The sequence below is a fragment of the Procambarus clarkii genome, chromosome 79, assembly GCF_040958095.1.
Source record: "Procambarus clarkii isolate CNS0578487 chromosome 79, FALCON_Pclarkii_2.0, whole genome shotgun sequence".
Classification (NCBI taxonomy): Eukaryota; Metazoa; Arthropoda; class Malacostraca; order Decapoda; family Cambaridae; genus Procambarus; species Procambarus clarkii.
The window spans coordinates 11,949,674-11,977,341 of record NC_091228.1 but is presented as its reverse complement, the minus strand read 5'-3'; the positions used below and the strand labels follow the sequence as shown (position 1 = coordinate 11,977,341).

Genomic DNA, 27,668 nt, shown 5'->3' with positions numbered 1-27,668 from the left:
TTCTGTAAGAATATTCTTACTGTAGGGTGAAATGTGTTCCTCAGTAATGCATGTATGTGAAAGAACTAGGGGCAGTTCATCTGTATACCTAGCTACCTCAGGTCGGACCTGCAGTTTATCACACAACACCCAATACCCCTTGGTCCCGTCACATGGGATATTCTCCAAACCTTGCTCCAGCAGTACGTCACGCTCATCATGTGTCAGTTTCCGGATCCCACCCCGAGGGAGTAGTTCAGTCATACACGCCCCGTAAAGACTATTAAAGTCTAAGTAAATGATGTAGCTACTATCTTCCCCTAGATCTAAGCCTGTGTGCCTGTTCTCCACATTCGTGTACTGTCTCGTCACACTGGTGAACCCACCTCGGAGATTCCGACGAAGTAAATCATATAACATTGGGTCTGACACAACATCAAGTTGAACTTTCGATTTAAGCAAGAACGCATCCCAAGCAAATGAGGGTAAAGAAATGTAGTGTGAAATGTCTAATTTGTAGAGAACAAGCATGGTATCTCGCCAGACTGTGAACACATCAGCTAGCAAACCTGTGTCCACTTTGAGGTAAAGGAGCAGATACTCCCCTATGTTGCGACATTTAGCCAAATCAAAAATTTCTAAGGCCTGTTTATAATCTGTTTCTGACAACTCTTCGTCTTTTAGTGTATTGTAAAACTTATCACGAGAAGGAAGGTGTGGTTCATCTAACACAGACATAGAGGATAAATAATCATAGCAGAATGATTGTTTACCCTTCAACAGTTTTGGGATGGCTGCTTTATTTACCCCTTTTAACATAGCCAAAGTGAATGTGGTAGGTTTCCCACTATCAATATGATCCTTGGCTATTCTTCCTAGCGAGCCGTTGAGAAGGGCTAAACTATCCAAAAATCTTAAGTTGTTCACATCAACTTTCATAAATTTAAATCCATCCTTGGCTAATATATCTATTTCACTTCCTGGTCTATCTCTCATCTCGTTTAGGATTACTTCTAAATCATAGGAAGCGTTGTGTGAAAAAGTGTATAGGAACTTGTATGAATTTACACACTGCAAATTACATCTATCACAGTAAGCTGCTTGATAATTGTGGAATCTTACTGTGTGGTCGTGATGACGGACTTTGATTACATCTCCGTTAAAAGGTTCATCACAGAGTTCACAGGCTGTTTTTGTCTCAAATAGTGCCTGCTGTTGCTGAGACATGTGAAGTTCATAGGATACTAACCCCTTCTTGATTCGTGCCCATGACGCTTCTAGCGTGGTTATAAAGTGATTGGCCGCATCTTTACCCAAATAAGTATCTTTCTCAACAATATTCTTCTGTCTGTCAATGATGATGTACGCATACGCCACTGCATTGTGACGTGTTTCTATCATTCCCTTAGGGTTCGAGCGGTCTAACATGCACTCAAAGTCATAAAAGCACATGTGACTAGGACCATATCCCGTCCATAGTTACGGAAAGTAATCTTCCTCTCTGGTGGGTAGAATTTGAGAGTCTGATGTACTTTGCAGGTACTTTCATGACTCTGCATGCTATCTGCTGGGAGTGATATCAAACAACAATGACAGAAGCTGTGATGACTCGGGATGCGATCACCATGATCTCGTATATTACGTACATATTGGTTAAAATCCTTAATTAATACTAAGTGTTGAGCTTCCAACATCAGCAATGGTATGACATCTGTATAGCCCCCTCTTCCCTTCCTAGCTAGTGTAATGTAGTGTCGTTGTCGTCTGGCATTTTCATCTCTTTCTAGTGAATAGATGAATATACTGACTTTATTCATTTTCTCTACCTTGTGAATATCCTCAAACGTCACTGCAGAATTGACATCTGCTGGCCATTTCATGTGTCTGAGACACCAACTAGCATTCACAGATCTAGCGCGAATATTATCTAGATGCATTCCCTTAGCTAAACATTTATAAGCTGCAACACACTGCATAAGGCAAATATCTGCCTCTCCCTCTGGATTGAAAACCAATTTTTTCCCACGCAAGCCTTCAGGATAGTCTACATGCGAGCCTAATCTTATCGGATGTTCTATCTGTCCACAGTTAATGTAAAACCCGGTGAGCCGCTCAACCAAGACATTGGACCCTTCCTTCGCTTCCAGATACTGGGATATTTTCTCTGTCAATTCATCAGCCCAAAAATCAATAAGAGTTTCTACTTCCTCTAGAGTAATTCTCTGCCCCTCACCTCGTATGGGAAAGCCGTCGTTATTTATAGGATCCAATAGATTATCCTCCCTGTCTTGTTGTACATTTAAATTTCTCACAATTAGAGTGATGTCTGGGTAAATTAGGAGGAATGGGTGTCGTGGAGAGAAGAGGGCGCGTATCTCATTAATGAAAAAATCCCTATATGTTCTCAGATAGAGTCCTGGTGAGGTGTTAACATGTTCTGGTATGGAGAATGAAAGCCGGACATAACTGCCGTTATAGTTATCAATTCGATCCAGCAGCTGGGGTTGAATTTCTAGGGCAGGTGGAGGAGAGGGGGAAAGAGGTGGAGGGGGTGAAGGGATGGGGCTGGGAGGGGTGGGGGCAGGTGATAACCCTCCCCCTCCGAGATGAATGGGTGAGACCGCTGGCTCAGCTACTACGCCAGACGGTGCTAACAAGTCAGAATTGACAGACGCTGGCGGGTCAAGGTCACGGTCTGCTGAGCTGTCGTCTGAGTCACTGTCTGAGATGAAAATGGTACGATTCTCACCACTGCGGCTGTTGCTGCTGCTGCTGCTGATGCTGCTGCTGCTGCTGCTGTTGCTGTCATAGCTGTCGCTGATTGATTGGGGTATGGGGCTGGGGGAGGAACGGGGGGTTGAGTGAGGGCGTGAACGAGTCCTCCTCCCCTCCCTGTGAGAGCCGGAAGTGGCTACTGCCCGCCCTGCTGTGTCACTCTCACTACCACTGCTGCTGCAGCTGTCGCCCCTCACTTCTGGTGAGGGGCAGGGGAGCACACTGCCCCCTCACTGAACACACTGCCAAGAGGGGCAAAAGGTGGCCGTGCATCACAGGCATCAGGAACGCCGCCACCATCGAGGATAACCACCGGGGAGACAACGACACCCCCATCCGCAGGAAGCACACCCCCTCAATGGGAAGCACCGGCATCACACCCACACTACCACGGAAGAACCAGGAATCTGATGCTCCTCCGCCTATACCGGAAGCTGAAGACGCGAAGCAGGGGCAGCCATGTCCTCCACCGAAGCCAGCACAGGAGACACCCCAGGCACAGATGGAATAGCAGGCACATCCGCCGCAGGTACACCACCAGGCAAGCCCCCAGGATGAGGACCCTCCGGGGAGGCAGTCCGCACACCTAGGGGGTTGGGAGGGAAATCCTCCTCCCGAAAAACAGAAGCGGCCTCCATGCGAGGAACATCACACCGGGCCGCATCCTGGCCTTTCTCCCCAGACTGGAAGCAAGTGAGGGCCTGACCATGATAAAAAACATGGAGATAAACACCACAACATAAAAGCTTGGAAGGGATGGACCCCGTGAGACGCATCTGCAGCATACGAGTACCCAGATAGAGACCCTGCAGCTGCCGTAGCACTGTACCAAACCTCGCAAACACCGAGCCAAGCTCTGCTTCTGGAAAAGTCACATGCATCCCGTGCACACTCACAAAGGTCAGGGGGCACACAGATAAGAGACGGCCACTGATAGAGCTGTACCAGGGAGGGGAACCGTTCGCTCATTCTAACGCTCCACAAACTGCACACAGCCAACAAACGTGGTTATGTCACCGCCGGTAACGTGACAAACATCACCACCACACGTGTTGGGGAAAACTTCTCAAGGCCGAGGAGATCCGGAATCTTCAAGTCAAATGCATCCAAAAGTGCAACCGCCACATGTTCCCAATTCACCGTAGCAGAAAAATCCAATTGGACAGTATTTACATGGCAGATGCGGCCACTACCAGCCGCCGCCATATTGCTAACCGGTGGTCAGGCAGCAGGCGCTCCACACTAACGGGCAGCCACCACTAAGCAGCGACAAACAGCTACAGGCAGCCAGAGTTCGACATCCACACCCTCTGGCGACAGAGGGTGAATCTCCCCATTTGTTGGTTGGTTTCTTACTGACTTAGGACAGGAATGATGATAGGGGAAAGCCAGTAGTTTCCGTGGTGCTGCCACCTGGTGATGAGTAGCTGTTACTAAGGGATGTAAGACCAAACTACTGGACGGATTGTTTGTCGAATAGTTTGCTGCATTGTTTGTTTGCCTTCTTTCAACTTTGCATTTGTCTGTTTTGCTTCATTTCCTTTATTGGGGTTTAATTCTTCGGTGAGGGTGATCGTGAATCCCCTGCACGTCTGCGATGGTTCAAGATTTTGGCCTTTGGTTTCCAGTAGACTTTCGAGGGCTTATAAGGGCTGATGTAACTGGAATGTGTGGAACTCTCAGTTCTGGTAGCTACTGCAAGTCCCTGAGACCCTTTTCCCCAGAAAGAGGCATTCCATTATTTCAGTGCAAGTTTTCAGAACTTTCAAATGTAAGTAAATAGCGGTTATAATTTTCCTAAGTCATTCACAATTTAAAAAATATATGCTATAGAATTGTTAGATATTAACCCTTAAATGGCGCATGGCTGTTGACATTTGACACCCACTGGCGCATACAAAAAAAAAAAATATTTTTTCTTCCTAACCTGTTAATTTGTATTCACTGATCATGGGAAAAATAATAAAAAAATCGTAAGTGGCATATATTGCCCGCTATAGGACAGGGAAGTCTGGCAAGAAACAGGCGCTGACTCAGCGTGAGTCCCAGGCGGTCTGTTGCTCACCAGCTGTCAGGCCTGAGTTGCCACAAAGAGATAATTACCTAATTATTTCAATATCTCTGATTGATTTTTCATAGTTTTTTTGTTGTAATATTATTCAATAGTGTATATTGTGATATATTTATATAATAAAATGAGTGAATCATCGCTGTACTCAAAAATATGGTGTACATATTGTTGATTCAATTATGTTCATCAAACATAATACTTTGTCGGTTATTACACTATATGTACAGGTTATATATAAGTATCTGCATGTTTTGTTCACTATAACGAACCACTAAGTTGCTATTATGAGTCAAAAATTAACGAGGAGTGACCGCCACACACCAGCCAGCCACTCACTCCCTCCCTCAACACCTCACTTGCCCACATTCTCCTCCCACCCTACTGTTTTTGGTTTTATTCACTATATACAAACGATATATATAAGTATCTACATTCGTGTTCACCATAACGAACCACTAAGTTGGCATGCTGAGTGCCAGTGACAGCCCACCACTGGCTGCTACTTCCTCCCTCCCTCAAGTCACCTGACTCACTCACATTCTCCTCCCACAATACTGTTTTTGCTTTTATTCACTATATACAGACGTTATATATAAGTATCTACATTCGTGTTCACCATAACGAACCACTAAGTATATATGCTGAGGGGCAGTGGCAGCCCACCACTGGCTGCCACTCCCTCCCTCCCTCACCTCACCTGACTTGCCACCATTCTCCTCCCACCATACTGTTTTTGCTTTTATATACAGACGTTATATATAAGTATTTACATGTTTTGTTCACCATAACTGTATATCTAAGCTTGTATGGTGAGTAAAGGCACAAAGACATAGCTACTCACACAGTCAGCTGGTGGCTGCCGCCCTCAAGGCCAGGCGCACTAATATTTCTCCTCCAACATTACTGTTTGTGGTGTTATTACGCTATATACACACATTATGTATAAGTATCTACATGTTTTATTCACCATACTTGTACAAGTAAACTGGTATGGTGCCCAAAGACCATCGTGGTCACCAGTAAACAACATGATAAGTCGTGCAGACGACGCCACCGCACTCGCCAAAATGGCGGCACCCAACCTACTCCTCTCGCTGTTTATACCCTCTATACACACGTTATATATAAGTATCTACATTTGTGTTCACCATAGCGAACCACTAAGCTGGTATGGTGAGTGCAGTCAATAAAAGGTGACCACACACAGTCAGAAGACAGCGCCACTACCCTCCCTCCCACTGCATTACTCCTCCCTCCTTGGAGCACAACGCTAAATATCACCACAATCCTGCTATTATCAGAACCCTGGCCAGTTTTATCACAGTCAGGGGTTTTCTGTAATAATATCATCACTACATAATAGCATGAACAAGTATATTATGGCATTTTTAGGCGATGTTGTGGTCACAAGCTGAACAGCAGTGCTGTGAGCTCATGCTGCGTGCGTCAGGCTTGGTAGCTTGCTCAATACTAAGGCCCCTAACACCCGGGAATTTGGCCCACGATTTTTTTTTTAAATGGCGTCTGTTTACAAGAGCCCTGATGAAGGTGTGGTGAACCCCTATGTATCCGCGGGCCGTTTAAATCTGGCATAGTACTCCAAAGCATCATATGATGCGATGTGTAATTTAAGGTTAAAGGAGGCGGAAGATTTTCAGAATGAAATAATTGAAAGTAAGTTGTGTTAGGAACTGATGATTGAATTTGCAAGAACATGCTGTAGAGTTCAACACTCAGGCGATCCTATAACAATATGTTATCACATTTCTAACAGGGAGGAATTGATGGAAGTGACTCTCCCGTGCCTCTAACAGCCTATGTGATGATTGCTCCCCTGGAGGCCAATGACAAGTCATGCAGCCAGGCCAACTGTTTGGCTGCCCAGTGTCTACAAGCAGACTCCTCCTCTGACCCCTACGTTATGGCGCTCAAAGCCTATGCTTTCGCCTTGGCTAAGCTTCCTGAAGCCGAAGTAATTCTCCAGAAATTGCTGGAACAAGCTGTTGTGACAAAGAACTCCACTCACTGGGAGCTGCCCAAGGGACCAGGTATAGTCGGGGGAAGAAGGGTATAAGGTGTTACCTTAGTAAGTGCGTAAGCACTATATTTATTTTCTCTTTAACTTTGCTTACGACTGAATAATCTTGCTGGTTGTACTGACAAGTAGTTATGGTTATAATTTTAGGCGAGCTTGATAGGCCTTAAATAAAGCTAAAATCCAAAACAAAATTGAGATGAATGTCATTCATTATTGTTTTATTAAATGCAACTCCTAGAATAATTTATATTTGAAAATAAACACAGGTAAATCAATATAAATATATCTAATCAAAGAACCCGTATATTGTGGCTTGATATTTGCAGCCTAATCAAAATATTCACGTAATAAATTTTGTTCGGTTAAAAAGAAGTTTTAAATAGAATTTTAGTTTTAAGATGATTGTTTACAGCATTTGTTTTAATTTATTTTACATTTCATTCACGTAGACCATCAGAGCCTCGAACCAAATGCCACACAAGCAGACAACTTTAGTTCTACCAACCAGGTTACAAGCACCACAACTGGTATCTGACTGAGAAACCAGCTGTCTCTCTGAGCTCCTCCCTTATTGTGGGTGCTCGTAGCTTGGTTGGTAGACCAAGTCTTCTGCTTTGTTGGTTCTGGGTTCGAGGCTCTGATGGGCAAAGCGAAAAAAATTTATTATCTACGTATCTTGTGGTCAGGGATATATTTTACCCGTGTCCAAATGATTGATATGTTTCATACAACAATTACGTATTGTATAACCAGGCAAGACGAAGGCTGTAGGGGTGGAAACAGCTGGCTACGCCATCATGGCCATGATGACCCTTGACCCTAAACAATACGAGCAGCAGGCTAGGAAGGTGGTCAAGTGGATCACGGCGCAAAGGAATGGTCAAGGAGGATTCTATTCCACACAGGTAGTATTCTCCTTCGTTACCCGCATGCCTTGCCTATACATCCATCGTCGTTACCCAACATGTCTTGCCTATACAACCATCATTGTTACCCAACATGTCTTGCCTATACAACCATCATTGTTACCCACATGTCTTGCCTATACAACCATCATTGTTTCTCAACATGTCTTGCCTATACAACCATCATTGTTACCCAACATGTCTTGCCTATACATCCATCGTCGTTACCCACATGTCTTGCCTATACAACCATCATTGTTACCCAACATGTCTTGCCTATACAACCATCATTGTTACCCACATGTCTTACCTATACAACCATCGTCGTTACCCAACATGCCTTGCCTATACAACCATCATTGTTACCCACATGTCTTGCCTATACAACCATCATTGTTACCCACATGTCTTGCCTATACAACCATCATTGTTACCCACATGTCTTGCCTATACAACCATCATTGTTACCCACATGTCTTGCCTATACAACCATCATTGTTACCCAACATGTCTTGCCTATACAACCATCATTGTTACCCACATGTCTTGCCTATACTACCATCATTGTTACCCAACATGTCTTGCCTATACAACCATCATTGTTACCCACATGTCTTGCCTATACATCCATCATTGTTACCCAACATGTCTTGCCTATACAACCATCGTCGTTACCCACATGTCTTGCCTATACAACCATCATTGTTACCCACATTCTTGCCTATACAACCAACCATTTTATTGCATGGAAATTTAGCAGAATTTTGTTTACTTTCATGTTCTTTAGCAATAGAAGAACTCGTATAATTTCTTTTGAACAAAAGAAATGCTGATATGAAAGAAACTGACAAAGAAATATACACAAGTTGAGCACTGTGGAGCGGAAAAACATATTTCTGGGCTGTCCTCTATGTAGCAGTCCAGTGTATTAAGTCCTTGTACCACAGAACCTCCAGTATATTAATCCCAAGTGCCACAGAACCCCCAGTGTATTAAGTCCTTATACCACAGAACCCCCTGTGTATTAAGTCCTTGTTCCACAGTCCCCGCGAGCTCCAGATGTTAAGGCGCAGTAGACGGCTGTCTGGTGTTGCTCCCTCGGTGGTGGTAGCGGCGGAGTCTGAGCCTTGCCTTTATTCTGTGGTTTCCTTCATGTGTTTTAGGGATGTGTTAGGATAAGTGGAAGCCACTGTTTTGTGCTGCTTTTCTGTCTTCCCGTTATTTGTGTTTAGAGTTGGATTTGTAACCTTAAATAAGGAAATCAGGGGTCTGGTGTTACTGGCGGTGGGACTCGAGTGCTTCACTATAGTATTGATGGTTGCCATGTTTCATGAGGGGCCCCTTACATTCTGACCTGCCACCGGTAGTTGACTTTTGGAGTTCTTTATCCATGCTCTCCTCTTAAGTGGTGTAGGAAACTCGGTCGTTATTCACGTGTTGCCTGCCATGTTTTGTGAAATATATGATCTATCCTGAGGTTATCTTGAGATGATTTCGTTGCTTAGCGTCCCCGCTCCCCGGTCCTCAACCAGGCCTCCTTTTTGTTACACATCCCCAGGAAACAACCCGTAGCAGGTGTCTAACTCCCAGGTACTTATTTATTGCTAGATAACAGGGGCATCTGGGTGATAGAAACATTTTGCCCATTTGTCTCTGCCTCCACCGGGACCGAACCCGGAACCGAACCCGGAACCTCAGGACTACGAATCCGAAGTGCTGTCCACCCAGCTGTCAGGTGCCTGACAGGCATAATTACGCCCTGACAGATGGGCATGATGTAGGCATAAAGTTTATACCGAAGTAGTGTGAAAATGTTATACTGCAATGAGTACTGGGAAGATGGGACACCATGAGTGTAGCTCTCATCCTGGAACTACACTTAGATAATTATCCCGTCCACTGGCTGGTGTTCACTATTACTTGGATTTCTCGCTGAGTATACAGATAAAATATCAGCCCCTTCGACTCCTGTCTGGGTCCTCGCTTCAGGTGTGGGTGTTGCCTGTACCTGGGATGTCTCGTCACACACAGGCAGGACTAGCCTTGTTGCAGGTGGTGCTTCAGGTGTGTGTGTTGCCTGTACTCGGGACGTGACGGGCGCACCACATCTCCACACATGTCTAGAATAACTGTAAACAATACTAAAGAGGTCCCTCTCTTCTACTAATTAAATTTACATAATGGAGCGGTACTTGGGGAAGTTGCAACATTGAGAAGTTGGCCGTATTTTGTGAGTTGTGTTGGTGGGACAACACTAGCTCCTTGTCTTGATAGTATTTAGGTGGAAAATGTTTAAGGTTGACTGCAAAATATGTTAAGATGGATATTACATTTGTGAAATTTGTCTGCATATTAAAAATGAATGGAATCTTAGTTAATTAAAAAATTCTAATTGTTAACAAAATGTAAGAGTTAGGGTAGTTTGATGGTGAGAGCTGTGGGTTAGGTAATATGAGAATCACAAGTACTTTGAGAATATCAGCATGAAGAGGGGATTGTGCGAAGCAAGTGATTGACATTACACAATACTTGCACCTGTACATATATTACTTGTAATTGCTCAACGGAATTATGTTTACTGAAACTTTTCCAAATCTATGGTGTTGAATCTGAAACTGATACATAGGTACACAATGAAACATATTCAGTTAAAGGAAGCATCGTGAATGTTAGGGGAAAATCATAATTGAAAAAGTCTTTACTAACAGGACGTTTTGTGCCCAATACGCAGGATACGGTGGTGGCCCTCCAGGCGCTGGCACTGTACGAGACCCACTTGTACCAGGGACCTCTGAACGTGGTGGCAACGGTGACAGCTAGCGGCCTGGCACACCCCTTCACCGTCACCGACGACAAGAAACTGCTGCAGCAGTTGGTAAAGCTGCCCACTGTTCCCACAGAGGTCTCCATCACTATGGAGGGCCAGGGATGTGCTGTCTTGCAGGTGAGCTTACTCTGTTAGTCTTTCTGTGTACGTGTGTCTGTGGCTGTGTGTGCGTATGTGTGTGCATGTGTCTGTCGCTGTGTGTGTGTGTGTCTGTGGCTGCGTGTGTGTATTCACCTAGTTGTGTTTGCGGGGGTTGAGCTCTGCTCTTTCGGTCCACCTCTCAACTGTTACAAACTACTAATTTTATCACACACACACACACACACACACACACACACACACACACACACACACACACACACACACACACACACACACACACACACACACACACACACACACACACACAGGGTATGATGGACTATGTTACCCAAAAGTGTCAGGAGGCAGTAAACAGGTTCATCCCGGTCCAAAGGGAAAAATCCGAGAAGCAACAGAAGAATCCATGGTATAATAGGGCATGTATGGAAGCGAAGAAACTGAACAAAAAGGCGTGGAGGAACTTCCGGAATAACAGAACACCAGAAAGCAGGGAGAGATACCAGAGAACCAGAAATGAGTACGTCAGGGTGAGAAGAGAAGCAGAGAAAAATTTTGAAAATGATATAGCAAACAAAGCCAAGACCGAACCAAAGCTACTCCACAGTCACATCAGAAGGAAAACAACAGTGAAAGAACAGGTATTGAAACTTAGAACAGGCGAGGACAGGTATACAGAGAATGACAGAGAGGTGTGTGAGGAACTCAACAAGAGGTTCCAGGAGGTCTTCACAATAGAACAGGGTGAGGTCACTGTGCTAGGAGAAAGGGAGGTAAACCAGGCGGCCTTGGAGGAGTTCGAAATTACGAGAGAGGAGGTCAAGAGACACCTGCTGGATCTGGATGTTAGAAAGGCGGTTGGTCCAGATGGGATCTCACCATGGGTACTGAAAGAGTGTGCAGAGGCACTTTGCTTGCCACTCTCCATAGTGTATAGTAAATCACTAGAGACGGGAGACCTACCAGAAATATGGAAGACGGCGAATGTGGTCCCAATATACAAAAAGGGCGACAGACAAGAGGCACTGAACTACAGGCCAGTGTCCTTGACTTGTATACCATGCAAGGTGATGGAGAAGATCGTGAGAAAAAACCTGGTAACACATCTGGAGAGAAGGGACTTCGTGACAAATCGCCAACATGGATTCAGGGAGGGTAAATCTTGCCTTACAGGCTTGATAGAATTCTACGATCAGGTGACACAGATTAAGCAAGAAAGAGAGGGCTGGGCGGACTGCATTTTCTTGGATTGTCGGAAAGCCTTTGACACAGTACCGCATAAGAGGCTGGTACATAAGCTGGAGAGACAGGCAGGTGTAGCTGGTAAGGTGCTCCAGTGGATAAGAGAGTATCTAAGCAATAGGAAGCAGAGAGTTACGGTGAGGGGTGAGACCTCCGATTGGCGTGAAGTCACCAGTGGAGTCCCACAGGGCTCTGTACTCGGTCCTATCTTGTTTCTGATATATGTAAATGATCTCCCGGAGGGTATCGATTCATTTCTCTCAATGTTTGCGGACGATGCTAAAATTATGAGAAGGATTAAAACAGAAGAGGACTGTTTGAGGCTTCAAGAAGACCTAGACAAGCTGAAGGAATGGTCGAACAAATGGTTGTTAGAGTTTAACCCAACCAAATGTAATGTAATGCAGATAGGTGTAGGGAGCAGGAGGCCAGATACAAGGTATCATCTGGGAGAGGAAATTCTTCAGGAGTCAGAGAAGGAAAAAGACTTGGGGGTTGATATCACGCCAGACCTGTCTCCTGCAGCACATATCAAGCGGATAACATCAGCGGCATATGCCAGGCTGGCCAACATACGAACGGCATTCAGAAACTTGTGTAAAGAATCATTCAGAACTTTGTATACCACATATGTCAGGCCAATCCTGGAGTATGCAGCCCCAGCATGGAGTCCATATCTAGTCAAGGATAAGACTAAACTGGAAAAGGTTCAAAGGTTTGCCACCAGACTAGTACCCGAGCTGAGAGGTATGAGCTACGAGGAGAGACTACGGGAATTAAACCTCACTTCGCTGGAAGACAGAAGAGTTAGGGGGGACATGATCACCACATTCAAGATTCTGAAGGGGATTGATAGGGTAGATAAAGACAGTCTATTTAACACAAGGGGAACACGCACAAGGGGACACAGGTGGAAACTTAGTGCCCAAATGAGCCACAGAGATATTAGAAAGAACTTTTTTAGTGTCAGAGTGGTTGACAAATGGAATGCATTAGGGGGTGATGTGGTGGAGGCTCACTCCATACACAGTTTCAAGTGTAGATATGACAGAGCCCGATAGGCTCAGGAATCTGTACACCTGTTGATTGACGGTTGAGAGGCGGGACCAAAGAGCCAGAGCTCAACCCCCGCAAACACAACTAGGTGAGTACAACTAGGTGAGTACACACACACACACACATACACACACACACACACACACACACACACACACTCTGGAATCATAACGAATGCCGTGTTTCCCCAGGAGTACACAGTAATAAGGAAAGAGAGTGAAGGTAGGGGAGGAGGCGGAGTGGCCCTACTCATGAGAAAGGAATGGAGTTTTAAGGAGATGGCCATCCCGGGCGGTGAGGAGTTCAGAGACTACATAGCAGGCACCATAACAATGGGAGGACCAAGAATAGCAGTAGCAGTAATATACAACCCTCCACCAAATGACAGAAGACCCAGTCAAGTTGTATGAAAACAACAACATGGCAGTTAACACAATAATTGAGAGGGCAGCCTCTGATGCCTGTAGAAATAGATCCCACCTGCTCATCATGAGCGACTTCAATCACAGAAGGATTGACTGGGAGAACAAGGAACCGCATGGAGGCGAGGATACGTGGAGAGTCAAACTATTGGAGGTGGTGACAAGAAACTTTTTAACCCAGCATGTCGGAGAACCCACAAGGATGAGAGGCAAGGATGAACAAGCGAGACTCGACCTAGTCTTCACTCTGAACGACTCCGACATAAGAAAAATCGGTTTTGAGGACCCTGTAGGAATGAGCGACCACAGTGTACTGGTGTTTGAGTACTTGATTGAAGAAAGGTTATTGAACTCAAGGAGGGATACCGAAACAAAAAGGTTAGCATACCGAAAGGGAAACTATGAGGGGATAAGAAAATTCCTAACAGATATAGCATGGGAAACAGAGCTCAGGGGAAAGACGGCCCAAGATATGATGGATTACATCACACAGAAGTGCAAGGACGCAGCAAACAAGTTTGTCCCAGTCCAAAAGGAAAACAGAGAAATTAAAATGAGAAACCCATGGTTTAATCAGAGATGTGGGCTAGCTAAGCAGCAAAGTAAAAAGGCATGGAGAAACTATAGGAATAACAGGACGCTGGAGAGCAGAGAAAGATACCAGAATGCCAGGAATGAATATGTCAGGATGAGAAGAGAGGCAGAAAGACAATACGAAAATGACATCGCAAGCAAGGCAAAGACTCAGCCTAAATTGTTGCATAGCCACATCAGGAGAAAAACAACAGTAAAGGAACAGGTTATGAAATTAAGTATAGGGGCGGAAGGATTCACTACAAATGACAAGGAAGTGTGTGAGGAAGTGAATAAGAAATTCCAAGAGGTCTTCACCTTAGAGCAATTAGAAATTCCAGAGGTAAGTGTGGGAATAGCTAACCAGGAACCACTGGAAGAGTTTGAGATTACCAGCGGGGAAGTAAGGAAGTGTTTACTTGAGTTGGATGTGACAAAGGCTAAAGGCCCAGATGGAATCTCCTATTGGGTTCTAAAGGAAGGAGCAGGAGAACTGTGCCTACCACTCTCCATAGTGTATAACAAATCACTGGTAACAGGGGAACTGCCAGTTATTTGGAAAGCAGCTAACGTAGTCCCGATATACAAGAAAGGGGATAGACAGGAGGCACTGAACTACAGGCCTGTGTCCCTAACCTGCATACCATGCAAGCTGATGGAGAAGATTGTGCGAAAAAACTAGTGGAGCATCTGGAGCGAAGGAACTTTGTAACACAGCATCAACATGGGTTTAGGGATGGCAGGTCCTGCCTCACAGGGTTACTTGAATTCTACGACCAGGCAACAAAAATAAGGCAAGAAAGAGAAAGGTGGGCAGACTGCATATTTTTGGATTGTCAGAAAGCCTTTGATACAGTGCCACACAAGAGGCTAGTGCGAAAGTTGGAGACGCAGGCTGGAGTGAAAGGGAAGGTACTCCGGTGGATAGAGGAGTACCTAAGCAACAGGAGACAACGAGTCTGTGTGAGGGGTGAGGTCTCAGATTGGCGAGACGTTACAAGTGGAGTCCCGCAGGGGTCAGTCCTTGGACCTATACTGTTTCTGGTATATGTAAATGATCTCCCAGAGGGTATAGATTCGTTCCTCTCAATGTTTGCCGACGATGCAAAAATTATGAGGAGGATTGAAACAGAGAAAGATAGTAGGAGGCTTCAAGATGACCTAGATAGACTGAGTGAATGGTCCAGCAAATGGCTGTTGAAGTTCAACCCGAGTAAATGCAAAGTAATGAAACTAGGCAGTGGAAACAGGAGGCCAGACACAGGATACAGAATAGGAGATGAAGTACTTAGTGAAACAGACAGAGAGAAAGATCTAGGAGTTGATATCACACCAAACCTGTCTCCGGAAGCCCACATAAAGAGAATAACGTCTGCGGCATATGCGAGGCTGGCAAACATCAGAACGGCGTTCAGGAACCTGTGTAAGGAATCATTCAGAATCTTGTACACAACATATGTAAGACCAATCCTGGAGTATGCGGCCCCAGCATGGAGCCCGTACCTTGTCAAGCACAAGACGTAGCTGGAAAAAGTTCAAAGGTATGCTACTAGACTAGTCCCAGAACTAAGAGCCATGAGTTATGAGGAAAGGCTGCGGGAAATGCACCTTACGACACTGGAAGACAGAAGAGTAAGGAGGGACATGATCACAACCTACAAAATCCTCAGGGGAATCGACCGGGTAAACAAGGATGAACTATTCAACACTGGAGGACACAGGTTGAAGCTGAGTACCCAAATGAGCCACAGAGACATAAGAAAGAACTTTTTCAGTGTCAGAGTAGTTAGTAAATGGAATGCACTAGGAAGTGATGTGGTGGAGGCTGACTCCATACACAGTTTCAAATGTAGATATGATAAAACCCAGTAGGCTCAGGAATCTGTACACCAGTTGATTGACGGTTGAGAGGCGGGACCAAAGAGCCAGAGCTCAACCCACGCAACCACAATTAGGTGAGTACAATTCGGTGAGTACACACACACACACACACACACACACACACACACACACACACACACACACACACACACACACACACACACACACACACACACACACACACACACACATATAGTGACACTATATGTCATATAGCCCAGCATGTCAGAGAACCCACAAGGATGAGAGGCAATGACGAACCAGCGAGACTCGACCTAGTCTTCACTCTGAACGACTTCGACACAAGAGAAATCGGTTTTGAGGACCCAGTAGGAATGAGCGACCACAGTGTACTGGTGTTTGAGTACCTGATTGAAGAAGGGTTATTGAACTCGAGGATGGATACCGAAACCAAAAGGTTAGCATACCGAAAGGGAAACTATGAGGGGATAAGAAAATTCCTAACAGATATAGCATGGGAAACACAGCTCAGGGGAAAGATGGCCCAAGATATGATGGATTACATCACGCAGAAGTGCAAGGACGCAGCAAACAAGTTTGTCCCAGTCCAAAAGAAAAACAGAGAAATGAAGATGAGAAACCCATGGTTTAATCAGAGATGTGGGCTAGCTAAGCAGCAAAGTAAAAGGGCATGGAGAAACTATAGGAATAACAGGACACTGGAAAGCAGAGAAAGATACCAGAATGCCAGGAATGAATATGTCAGGATGAGAAGAGAGGCAGAAAGACAATACGAAAATGACATCGCAAGCAAGGCAAAGACTCAGCCTAAATTGTTGCATAGCCACATCAGGAGAAAAACAACAGTAAAGGAACAGGTTATGAAATTAAGGATAGGGGCGGAAGGATTCACTACAAATGACAAAGAAGTGTGTGAGGAAATAATTAGGATATTCCAGGAGGTCTTCACCTTAGAGCAAGGAGAAATTCCAGAGATAAGTGAGGGAATAGCTAACCAGGAACCACTGGAAGAGTTTGAGATTACCAGCGGGGAAGTAAGGAAGTTTTTACTAGAGTTGGATGTGACAAAGGCTATAGGCCCAGATGGAATCTCCCCTTGGATACTAAAGGAAGGAGCAAAAGAACTGTGCCTACCACTCTCCATAGTGTATAACAAATCACTGGCAACAGGGGAACTGCCAGATATTTGGAAAGCAGCTAACGTAGTCCCGATATACAAGAAAGGGGATAGACAGGAGGCACTGAACTATAGGCCAGTGTCCCTAACCTGCATACCATGCAAGCTGATGGAGAAGATTGTGCGAAAAAAAACTAGTGGAGCATCTGGAGCGAAGGAACTTTGTAACACAGCATCAACATGGGTTCAGGGATGGCAGGTCCTGCCTCACAGGGTTACTTGAATTTTACGACCAGGCAACAAAAATAAGGCAAGAAAGAGAAAGGTGGGCAGACTGCATATTTTTGGATTGTCAGAAAGCCTTTGATACAGTGCCACACAAGAGGCTAGTGCGAAAGTTGGAGATGCAGGCTGGAGTGAAAGGGAAGGTACTCCGGTGGATAGAGGAGTAACTAAGCAACAGGAGACAACGAGTCTGTGTGAGGGGTGAGGTCTCAGATTGGTGAGACATTACAAGTGAAGTCCCGCAGGGGTCAGTCCTTGGACCTATACTGTTTCTGGTATATGTAAATGATCTCTTAGAGGGTATAGATTCGTTTCTTTCAATGTTTGCTGACGATGCAAAAATTATGAGGAGGATTGAAGCACAGGATGATAGTAGGAGGCTACAAGATGACCTAGATAGACTGAGTGAATGGTCCAACAAATGGCTGTTGAAATTTAACCCAAGTTAATGCAAAGTAATGAAACTAGGCAGTGGAAACAGGAGGTCAGACACAGGATACAGAATAGGAGATGAAGTACTTAATGAAACAGACAGAGAGAAAGATCTAGGAGTTGATGTCACACCAAACCTGTCTCCTGAAGCCAACATAAAGAGAATAACGTTAGCGGCATTTGCGAGGCTGGCTAACATCAGAACGGCGTTCAGGAACCTGTGTAAGGAATCATTCAGAATCTTGTACACCACATAAGTAAGACCAATCCTGGAGTATGCGGCCCCAGCATGGAGCCCGCACCTTGTTAAGCACAAGACGAAGCTGGAAAAAGTCCAAATGTATGCTACTAGACTATCCCAGAACTAAGAGGCATGAGTTATGAGGAAAGGCTGCGGGAAATGCACCTTACGACACTGGAAGACAGAAGAGTAAGGGGGGACATGATCACAACCTACAAAATCCTCAGGGGAATCGACCGGGTAAACAAGGATGAACTATTCAACACTGGAGGACACAGGTGGAAGCTGAGTACCCAAATGAGCCACAGAGACATTAGAAAGAACTTTTTCAGTGTGTCAGAGTAGTTAGTAAATGGAATGCACTAGGAAGTGATGTGATGGAGGCTGACTCCATACACAGTTTCAAATGTAGATATGACAGAGCCCAGTAGGCTCAGGAATCTGTACATCAGTTGATTGACGGTTGAGAGGCAGGACCAAAGAACCAGAGCTCAACCCCCGCAAACACAACTAGGTGAGTATAACTAGGTGAGTACACACATACACACACACACACACACACACACACACACACACACACAGAAGAGTAAGGGGAGGCATGATCACTACCTACAAAATCCTCAGGGAAATTGACCGGGTAGATAAGGATAAACTGTTTAACACTGGTGGTACACGAACAAGGGGACACAGGTGAAAACTGAGTGTCAGAGTGGTTGACAAATGGAATGCATTAGTAAGTGACGTAGTGGAGGCTGACTCCATACACAGTTTCAAGTGTAGATATGATAGAGCCCAATAGGCTGAGGAACCTGTACACCTGTTAATTGACGGTTGAGAGGCGGGACCAAAAAGCCAGAGCTCAACCCCTGCAAGCACAATTAGGTAAGTACTATTAGGTGAGTACACACACACACACACACACACACACACACACACACACACACACACACACACACACACACACACACACACACACACACACTGAAAGCAGCCCGTAGCAGCTGTCTATCTCCCAGGTACCTATTTACTGCTAGGTAACTGGGGCATCAGGGTGAAAGAATCTTTGCCATTTGTTTCTGCCATCACTGGGGATCGAACCCGGACCCTAGGATTACGAGCCCAGAGCGCTGTCCACTCAGCTATCAGGCCTCCGCGATCGATGTACTCACCTAATTGTGTTTACGGGGGCTGAGCTTTGGCTCTTCGGTCCCGCCTCTCAACCGTCAGTCAACTGGTATACAAATTCCTGAGCCTACTGGGCTCTATCATATCTACATTTGAAACTGTGTTTGGAGTCTGCCTCCACCACATCACTTCCTAATGCATTTTATTTGCTAACTACCCTGACACTGAAAAAGTTCTTTCTAATGTCTCTGTGGCTCATTTGGGTACTCAGCTTCCACCTGTGTCCCCTTGTGCGTGAACCATCCCATGTTAAATAATCTATCTCTGTCTACCCTGTCAATTCCCTTGAGAATCTTGTATGTGGTGATCATATCTCCCCGAGCTCTTCTGTCTTCCAGCGACGTGAGGTGCAGTTCCCTCAGCCTTTCCTCGTAACTCATGCCTCTTAGTTCTCGGATTAGTTTAGTGACATACCTCTGAGCTTTTTCCAGTTTCGTCCTGTGCTTTACAAGGTACGGACTCCATACTGGGGCCGCATACTCCAGGATTGGTCTTACATATGTAGTATACAAGGTTCTGAAACATTCCTTACACAAGTTTCTGAAGGCAGTTCTGATGTTAGCCAGCTCGCATACGCTGCCGATGTTATTCTTTTGATGTGGACTTCAGGAGACAGAGTTGGTGTGATATGAACTCCTAGATCTTTCTGTCCGTTTCATGAAGGACTTCATCTCCCATTCTGTATCATGTGTCTGGTCTCCTATTTCCTCCCCCTAGTTTCATTACCTTACATTTACCTGGGTTGAAGTGTATGTGGCTGCGTGTGTATATGACTGTGATTGGGTGTGCGTATGTCTATGGCTGCGTGAGCGTTTGTCTTTGGCTGTGTGTGCGTGTGTATGAGTGTGTGTGTATTCACCCTATTTAAACTCACCTACTTGTACTCACCTATTTGTGCTCAGCTATTTGTGCCTGCAGGATCGAGTATTGACTCTTGGATCCCGCCTTTCTAACCGTCGGTTGTTTACAGCAATGACTTCTGTCCCATTTCCCTATCATACCTAGTTTTAAAATTATGAACACAGTTTGCTTCCACAACCTGCTCCTTAAGTGCATTCCATTTTTCCATTACTCTCATGCTAAAAGAATACTTCCTAACATCTTTGTGACTCATCTGATTTTCCAGCTTCCACCCATGTCCCCTCATTCTGTATCTATTACGTGTGAACATTTCATCTATTTCCACTTTGTCAATTCCCCTAAGTATTTTCTACGTTCCTATCATATCCTCCTTCTCCATTCTTTTTTCAAGTGTCGTAAAGCTCAGTTCCTTCAGGCGCTCTTCATACCCCATTCCTCTTAACGCTGGGACCAGCCTCGTCGCAAACTTCTGAATCTTTTCCAGTTTCCTTACGTGTTTCTTCAGGTGGGGACTCCATGATGGCACAGCATACTCTAAGATTGGTCTCACGTACCAATGGGGCGCCTGACATCTGGGTGGACACCGCTTCGGATTCGTAGTCCTGAGGTTCCAGGTTTGATCCCCCGTGGAGACAGCGACAAATGGCCAAAACGCGTCTTTCACCCTGATGCCCCCTGTTACCTAGCAGTAAATAGGTACCTGGGTGTTAGACAGCTGCTACGGGCTGCTTCCTGGGGGTGGAGGCCTGGTCGAGGACCGGGCCGCGGGGACTCTAAGCCCTGAAATCATCTCAAGATAACCTCAAGATAATGTAGGCAGTGTAAAGTGCCCTAAAAGAATTCTCGCTTAGCTTTCTGAATGATGTTCTAACTTTTGCCAGTGTAGAGTACGCTGCTGTCATATGGGTGTGCATATGTCTTTGGTTGCGTCTGCGTATGTCTGTGGGTGTGTGCTCACAGCGATAGATATATGGGGAAATGGGAGAGCATAAAAGCTCACTCTTCTGTTGTGGAAATACTCCCGACATTGAACCTCTTTTAACGATCTGCCGTGGTCTAGAGGTAGAGTGCTGGTCATGTCAAGGTGCGCAAACACCTGGCTTTCCAAGGTTCTAGTCCGTTCACAGGAGAGTGAGCGCTTTGTGTTTCATTACCCTAATGAATCCCTCCCTTGCTCCTAACTAATTTTCAGGTCTTAAACCTCTGCATTAGTGCCTCACTCCTAACTCATTCTACTTCCTTGCCACCAGCACTGATACAAGCAACGGGTTGGTTCCCATTTCCGGCCTTGATATCATTCATATTGTTTACAATATCCTCTATTCCTGCTCCCGGATATCAAGACCATAACTTGTTCCCTCCATCCCGGGCACAAAATGTTCTACCCAAATACCTCACCTGGGAATCACCCACAACCAAAATTCCCTTCCTTCCTTCACCGGCGCTCCCTCCGTTGACTTACTTTTCGGGTGAACTGCGGGCTTCCTACGGGATATTAGAATGACCTTACTTTAATCCCTCTCCTTCTATGCAATATTTCTTCCTCTTTATCCTACAGCTTTCATCGTTTTCTTGTATAAATCATTACTTAATGTTTAACTTAAAATCATCTACCTCTCCTGTTTTATAGCAGGAACCGTTTACGAACCGTTCTGCTGGAACGGTTCAGCAGGAATCGTTCCAGCAGAACTCGCTTCATTTATATACAAATATCTTGTTATCTCGCTTCATGCAGGTCGGCGTTCAATCCCCGACCGTCCAATTGGTTGGGCACCATTCCTTAACCCGTCCCATCCCAAATCCTTATCCTGACCCCTTCCCAGTGCTATATAGTAGTAATGGCTTGGCGCTTTCTCCTGATAATTCCCTTCCCTTGTCTTCTAGCGGCAGCTCAAATTCACAGCGGTTGTGCAATTTTTGTTAACATTGTTGTTTATATTCCATCTTGCTACTGCAATTAGTAATTATGTACAAATTAACTGGTTAAGTGGTAATCAATGAGCAAATTAATAAACAAACATTGAAGATATTAAAGTCCCCAGGGCCAGAATAGTGTTTGCCAGAGCTTGTAAAAGAGCTTGCAGAGCCCCTATCTTGCTTATTGAATAAATGGTTAGAGTCTAGCAGAGTTCAGGAGCCGGGGAGGGTTGCTTATGTAGTTCCCATATTCAAGAATGGAAATAGATTTCTTGCAATGGACATTGCAAGAGATCATTGTCCAATTAGCTTAATATTCATTGTAGGTACATTGTTTGAACTGATAATCACAAAATTCATTTGTTTGTCTTTAAAAACATAGATTAATAAATGAAACGCAATGTAGTTTCACTAAGAACAGACCATGTTTCGCTAAATTACTTTCACTCTTGTCTTGTTTATTTTAAGCAGTTAATTGCAAAGAATATCTGGGTGGGGGGGTCATGATTAGTAGAAATTTAAAGCCAAACAATTTGTATATATATGTATGATTTATGCAGTACAGTTTTGGTCATCATACCTTAGGATTAACATCAATTCACTAGAACGAGTTCAGCGAAGGATAACTAAGTTTATCCCACAAACTAGAAACATTCCATATTAAGAAAGGTTGAAAAACTTAGTTTACATTCGGTAGAAAAGTGAAGAGTTAGGAGTGACAGAAATGAATGGGCATAACAAGGAGGATTGTAATAAGCTAATAAATATATCAACGCAAAATAGAACACGAAATAATGGATATAAATTGAATGGGTTTAAATTTATAAAAGACCTGGGTAAATACTAGTTTGAAAACAGAGTTGTTGATTTGTGGAACAAATTACGAGGTTACATAATACACGTGGGATCCCTTGATGGTTTCAAGCGTAGGATAGACATAGATAGATGAGGTTGGGTGGATATAAACAGGAGCTGCCACGAGTGAGGCAGCAGGCCTTCTGCAGTGTCCTTAACTCCTGTTCTCATGTTCATATAGCTGGTATTGACTGTCAGCTTCTCATGGTGGAAGTTGGCGAGTATGAGGCCAAAGGTTCATAAAGGTGGTATTGACTGCCAGCTTCTCATGGTGGAAGTTGGCGAGTATGAGGCCAAAGGTTCATAAAGGTGGTATTGACTGTCAGCTTCTCATGGTGGAAGTTGGCGTGTATGAGGCCAAAGGTTCATAAAGGTGGTATTGACTGCCAGCTTCTCATGGTGGAAGTTGGCGTGTACGAGGCCAAAGGTTCATAAAGGTGGTATTGACTGTCAGCTTCTCATGGTGGAAGTTGGCGTGTATGAGGGCAAAGGTTCATAAAGGTGGTATTGACTACCAGCTTCTCATGGTGGAAGTTGGCGAGTATGAGGCCAAAGGTTCATAAAGGTGGTATTGACTGCCAGCTTCTCATGGTGGAAGTTGGCGAGTATGAGGCCAAAGGCAAGCCAAGTAATGAGCTGCGATAGTGTAACAATTGACATGCAGGCTTAGTGCATTTTGATAATTATTGCATTAACAATTTGTTTCAGGCTGTTCTGCGGTACAACATTCCTGAGGCTGAGGCGAGTGACGCCTTCGACATGACCGTCAACACAAACACCGTGCCGGATGACAAGTGCGTGACCAAGCGCATCACTGTGTGCGCCTCCTACCGCCTCCCGGACGGCAAGTCCAATATGGCCGTCATTGAGGTCAATCTCATTTCCGGTTACATCCCAGAGAAAGATGATCTGAAGGAACTTCTTAAAAAGGATAAAAATATAAAGCGATATGATGTAGATGGCAGCAAGATAGCTTTCTATATTGAAGAATTAACTGCTAAAGACACTTGTGCAAACTTCCGTGTAATAAGAGACATAGAGGTGGAGGAGGTCAAGCCCGGCACAGTGCGTCTCTATGACTACTATCAGCCAGAGTTCCAGATCTCAAAGGTCAGTCCATCGTTCCGGGTTGTCTTTCCTTCCTCATCTTTCCTCAACAACAAAATGCTATTTTTTATTCTGCTAAATATTTAAAACTTAAATATAAAAAAATGAAATTAAATGAATTGACTTTCCGATAGAATATAATTTTTTGTAATAATTAAATTAAATAGATATGATGTAGATGGCAGCAAGATAGCTTTCTATATTGAAGAATTAACTGCTAAAGACACTTGTGCAAACTTCCGTGTAATAAGAGACATAGAGGTGGAGGAGGTCAAGCCCGGCACAGTGCGTCTCTATGACTACTATCAGCCAGAGTTCCAGATCTCAAAGGTCAGTCCATCGTTCCGGGTTGTCTTTCCTTCCTCATCTTTCCTCAACAACAAAATGCTATTTTTTATTCTGCTAAATATTTAAAACTTAAATATAAAAAAATGAAATTAAATGAATTGACTTTCCGATAGAATATAATTTTTTGTAATAATTAAATTTGTCTTATTTAAAATGTATTGCATCACATTTTTATTACTGGAATAGTTTCCAGTTTCAGTACAAATTGATTTTGCTCTGTAGCTTTTGAACTATTCATGTGTTCTTTCATAGCACTCCTTCGTTATAGCTAGACCGAAATTATACTTACAGATCTCTTAGAGCTTATATATAATTATGGGTTGAATGTAACGAAATGGCCCTTTTTGGGCGGCCTAAATAGCTTGCCAGGCCCCGGCACTACTGACCCGTCACACCTCTGGACTTGTTCCCACCCACCCAGACACAGGAAAATAATCTGTTGAGCTCATAGTGGCGATAGGGATCCTAGAGCAACCTCATAATCGGTAAATACTGCCCAAGAAGTACTTGTGAACAAAGACAAATTGGGTGTCATTATGAGAGAGAACAGGAAACAAGGGAAGAAGTAGGTTGCTGAATGCCAACATACTACGAGCCGTCTTAAAGCAGCCCCGAACAACACAGGGAACAACTACAGGAACAGGGAGCAAACGAGGCCGCCCAAACAAGCGAATTTCATGACTTTAAATGTTTGATTTCTGGGCTGGTCTTCGGTAGCTTTCCGGAGCAAATACCCAACAACGCCTTACAAATACAAATATTTATTCAGGTAAAGTACATACATACAGGGTGAGATACAAAAATTGATGGATTTATAGATATAGCTAGTACATACAATGCCTAAAGCCACTATTACGCAAAGCGTTTCGGGCAGACTTAGTGACGAAACCAACTTTGAACTGCAAGAGAGAGTAATAAAGAAGCACAAAGATGAAAGGCTGGCCAGTGAGGGGGTGAGAGGCCGGGACCACAGAGCTTGGGGGGAAGAACAGCTGATAAAGGTATCCCAGCTCCACAGACAAGGCAAGGGACTAGCAATATGCAACAGATAACGAGAAGCCAACACTGTAATAGCGTCTTTAACCCACAGCTCGAAAGTGTACAGCACACAGCTCTAAATATCTTACTATCACACCTAGACAGTGGCTTGTATGAGGGAAAGATCACAACACTGTCTGCAGGTATCAGTATAGTAGAGGACAAGGTCACCTGACACAACCTGACCTATACCCAACATGTAAACATTAGCGCATTAAAAAGTGTGACTGTTATTCTCAAGGACCGACAGACGCTCGCCACACAATTCCTGAACTGACTCTAATTGTTTCAGTGAATATCGTAAATAAAACAATTTATGGTGTTTCACCCCCACAAAGGGAAAGAGGAGGAGTAGAGATGTTCTCTATTGAAACCCTAACCCCCCTCCTCCACACATAAGGGAGGAAGGATGGGTACAAAGGCCCTTTATAAAAACCTTGATCCCCCAATAAAAGTTTGGGGGGGGGGGGGGGTTGATGGGAAAGCATCTTGATGGGGTTTGATGATGGGAAAGTTTGATTCGATGGAAAACGAACTCCCATCGTTTCACAAACAATGGACGAACTCAGAGGAAGGGACTAGGCTTCTACAATACCGTCAATACCCCCACAAGAATCCTCCGCTAATATGTCAGAAACAGCAGAAGTCTGAGGCCAAGGTTGTTTAATAACCCTTATCAAAGGCGGTGGCAGAGGCAAGTACAGATGCCAGCCGATCTCCCAGCCCCAGACAATAAAACTAAGAATTTAACTCAAGTCGTTATACCAAAACTTCAGGATTCTTAAAAAAGAGGAGGCTCGCCTCCCACAGTGTTGGCCACAATTGAAGACCTGCAAAAGCCAAAACCTTGAGGTGTCTGGATGGAGTACAATAAGTGTCTGATGCTGTCATCCTGGAGGGCGGCTCAGCCAACATAAACAACTAACAACAACAAATTTTGCATCCCTGAAAGCTGCAAGCAGCATTAACCGAGTTAATTCAGCTTGCATTAACGAATCAAATGATACAGAAAATCCCAAAACATACAAAACATTATTATGAAAAATGTTTGGTTAACCAGCCACCCAATCCCAATGGGAACTATATGGGTGATTCATTAATAAACGTCCAGACGCACCGGACACAAGTGGAGCGTGGGCCAACTCAAGAAAGTACAAACGAGGAAAAAGTAGACGGTGCCACTGATATCAATCCCACGAATCCATATCGTCCACTCAAGTGGAATCGTATAAACGAGCAAGATACATCGTTACACAGGGCACGACGAAGCACGAATATACTGAAAACATAACAAAATATGCACACAAGGCACACCTACCTGACTTGTGGTCACTTAATGGAACAACATCCTGCTTTCTCTTGTCCAAACTGCGTTGTCCATGTCCAGCCTTAAACCTCCTTGTCGATGGCCCTGATTTTCTAGCTGTTCGTGTGTCTTCCTTTCCTAATCTCTCTAGGAGTCGTTGTCTCTGATTACAATCCTTGGTGAATTCGATACCTATGATATCATTCACCTTAGGCCCCCTTCTGTTTTCGTATTGGCATCTTGAGTGATATCATGCTCCGTTTGAAAATCTTGCAACACAGACGGTGCTACATTGACTTCTGGCTTGGCGCCTTCTTTGATAATTATTTGTGTGCACAAGGACATTTAGAATCTCCCCTCAACAAGTCTGGGTTGAGGAACCAAGTATTATTCAGACACCGGGGCAACTGAAGCCCACACTATAAGACGATAGCTCTGCTGCAGAAACAGGAAACCAGCTGATGTCAGGGAAGATAAATCTGAAATACATTCAGGGCGAACTACATCCTTCCTATCTTCTTTCTTCTTAACTGAACCACAATCGTGAAAAGTAATGACAAATAAAACTAAGGAAGCTATCTGCCCCCCACCCCATAAGATAAAGACAAAATATGTCCCAAGTAACGTTAACTCCTCCTATGTTAGACAACAATGATGGTCTTTACAAAAGAGAGTCTTGGGGCCAGCCATGTGAGTCAACCGGACTCGCAAGTGAAACAAACACTAAGCTGACTTTAGCTGCCATTTGGTGATGCTCTTGGATACTAATGCAAGTTATCTTGACATTGGCAAATTACCGTACTCTTCTTCCATCGTTTTTCCCTTATCAAGGTATGTAGTTTGTTTTGCTGATTGTCTAATTTGCTATACTGTCTGAAAACTCTGGTGCAGCGAGGAGTTTGTAAAAAATGGTAGACGTTGCTGTGAAAGGTGAGAAGCAATAGGCGAAAGAGGTGCAACTGGTTCAGGAGACTAAACTTTATTATTTATATGGTCGTAGTTTACCACAACCAAAATATTAATATATATTTTCTTCTCTCATTGCAGAGCTACACGCTTCCTCCTCCAACTGAGTGCCGCTAGGACATACACTTCTGATAATATTCCTAGTATACTAAAATGATGC

General features: G+C 44.4%; 1 pseudogene; it reads left to right on the top strand.

The window, feature by feature from the left end:
* Nucleotides 1–23,937, top strand: part of LOC138357662 (murinoglobulin-1-like) — a 202,572-nt pseudogene extending 178,635 nt beyond the window's left edge.
* The last annotated feature ends 3,731 nt before the right edge of the window (nucleotides 23,938–27,668 follow it).